At 34.5% G+C, this 2,744-nt stretch overlaps 1 pseudogene; it reads right to left on the reverse strand.

Annotated features, from left to right (window-relative positions):
• Positions 1-1,656: 1,656 nt before the first annotated feature.
• LOC114047921 lies at positions 1,657-2,244 on the reverse strand (annotated as a pseudogene).
• Positions 2,245-2,744: the final 500 nt, after the last annotated feature.

A 2,744-nucleotide genomic window follows, 5' to 3' on the forward strand; every position in this document is an offset into this window, starting at 1 on the left:
ATGATGGAGTACTATTGTGCTATAAGAAATGATAAAGGGAGTAATTTCAGAAAGAAATATGAGATCTATATGAACTGATGAAAGTGAAGTGAAAAGAATATCATCGTGCATGGTAACAGCAATGAAATAATGATGATCAACTGTGAAAGACTTGACTACTCTGATCAATACAGTGATCCAAGTCAGTTTCAAAGGACTCACGATGCAAAATTGCTATCCACCTCTAGAGAGAGAACTGATGAACTCTGAGTACAAAGTGAAGTATAATTTTCTTGCTTTTTTTGCGATATGCTCATATGGAAATGTTTTGCATGATTTCATATGCATAATTGATATCATATTGTTTGCCTTCTCAGTAGGTGGGGAAGGGTGGGAGGGAGGGCGAGAATCTGGAACTCAAAATTCAAAAAGAAAAATATGTTAAACATAAATAGTTATTTGAATTTTTAAACACAAAGAGAATAGACTTTAAAAATAAATGACAACTAATTTTTAAAAAAAGAATATAAACTCCTTGAAAACAGGGATTATCTTACTTGCTCTTATTTATATCCTCAGTGCTTAGCATAGTACTTTCCACTAGATAAATGTTTAATAATTATCTATTTACATATCTATCTATCTATCTATCCATCTATCTGGCAGCAGTAGTTCAGTACCAAGGTAAGCAATAAGATGTCAAGCTTGACAAAATTTCTCTAAATTTTCTGTACTGTTCCATGGATCCATTCCTATTTTGGTGCTTAGAGGTCCCTGCATCTAGTTTCCCTTGAATTCCTTTGAAGGTGGTGAAGTCTCAGTACTTCTAACCTTGCTATTCTAGATTGCAAAAGCCAATTCTAAGCAGCAATGGGTAGTACCAAAGGAAAACTTCCCTTGCTTCACTGTTTTGCTCAGGTCTGACCATAGCATTATATCTACAACAGTGGAGGCAGTACCATCTGCATGGTTTCTTTACCTACAGTCCATGAACTTAAAAAAATAGTGGTTTATAGTAATTGGTTTCTTTTGCAACCCTATGTATTTTATTTTGTGTACTTAAAAACAATATCCTGAGAGGGGCCTATAGGCTTTATTAGATTACCAGAGGGTTATATAATACAAAAAGAGGTTAAGAATTCCTGATCTGTGAACTAACAAATAAATTACCTACCCTTCCCCTCCAGACCAGTCATATGCAGGATGAGACAGCTCCCAAGTTGACCTATTTTAAAAAAATAATAATTGGCAGAACTTCCTTCTCTTTGGAGAGGAGTGCTATTTGCTAAGTATGAACACAGCAGAGGAAATATAAGTATGTACGCACCATTATAGAAGAAGGTAAAACCAGAAGAGGAAATTTTAAAAGAGAAAAAAATGTGGTTAGATTTTTTTGGGGGGAAATTATTGTGGCTCTAGATTAGAATTATACTTCAAAGGAAGTGATATCATCTTTCCTTTTGTCTTTTAGACAATTAGTTTGAATAAAGTGCTAATATGTATTATTTATTGTAAACAAAGTATAGAGGAGTTAAGAGGTTATGATGTTCTTAGCAATAACATCTATCTCTGTATCTTCTGTTTTTTTCTTTTTTGAGAAAAAGTATTTTTATTTTTACATCTGAATAAGTATGTCTCCTTTGGAGACTTGACTCCTCAGGAGACTTGACTCCTCAGGACATGGCCTTTGGCATCTTTTCCAACTTATTCATCAGCTTGTTGCACTATGCCTTTCTCAGAAACATAGATGCCACCCAAAAATTTTCTGATATCCTTGTTTTTAACTGTGGTGGCCTGTTGGATCAGGGCAGCTGAGTTTGATATGAGTTCAATACCATTTCCTTCAAGAATTAACTCATCTTTTTGGACTTGAGAAACAGCATAAGCAACACCTGGTCTCATACATGCTCTTCAGATATATTTTTCACCCAAGAAATTTCTGATTTTGACAAGTGAGCTATTTTCTTGAATAACATTTTTGGGGAAGTGAGCATACACAGACCTCAACTTGTAATAAAACCCAGGATAACGCCTTTGATCATGTTTTATACATGACTACAGACCGTGCAGATGGTTGCAAGTTCTTTTTGATTTCTCCACCACTTGTCCACCCAGAGCCTTTTTTCTTCTATACAAGGAAACTAAGCTCAACATTGATATGGTTGAAATACCTACAGAGGATTCCTCTGGGCCCTTTCGAAATAACTATCTGACCATAACATTTTCTGGAATGTCAACAGTCTGGTTGCTTAGGATGGACCTCATTCTGGTTGTGAATGGGCCAAAGAGGCATCGCTGTATCTTCTTAACAAGTACAGCATTCCCTTCATCATGTCATACTACATGGGGGCAGTCCTATATAAAATCGTAAAGTAGCTAAAATTTATTTTTGAATGACCTCTCTTCTTCCTTTTCATTGTCTGTCCCTCACCCCCACCCTGGTATCTAATATACTCCTTGGACTGTTGTTTTGTTTGGTTAAAATTCTTGTCCTTTTTACAAATCACCTTTTGAAAATAGTTTGGATTATGTATAAGGTTTGAAATCCTTAATGGTTTGTTTTGTATCTAAGATCTCTGGTAATTGCCTAATAATAAAACTAGCCAATAATAGAAATATAGAAGATCAAAAGATCAAAAGCCATTCCCTAATAGGTAAGTAAAGACATTAGTAAGTAATTCTTAAAAGAATTACAAATAATAATAGCTAGCATTTATATAATACACTAAAGTTTACAAAGTGTTTAACATTTTGCCTTATTTGAT

This window comes from Vombatus ursinus, unplaced genomic scaffold (genome assembly GCF_900497805.2).
Source record: "Vombatus ursinus unplaced genomic scaffold, bare-nosed wombat genome assembly UNPS02014791.1, whole genome shotgun sequence".
Classification (NCBI taxonomy): domain Eukaryota; kingdom Metazoa; phylum Chordata; class Mammalia; order Diprotodontia; family Vombatidae; genus Vombatus; species Vombatus ursinus.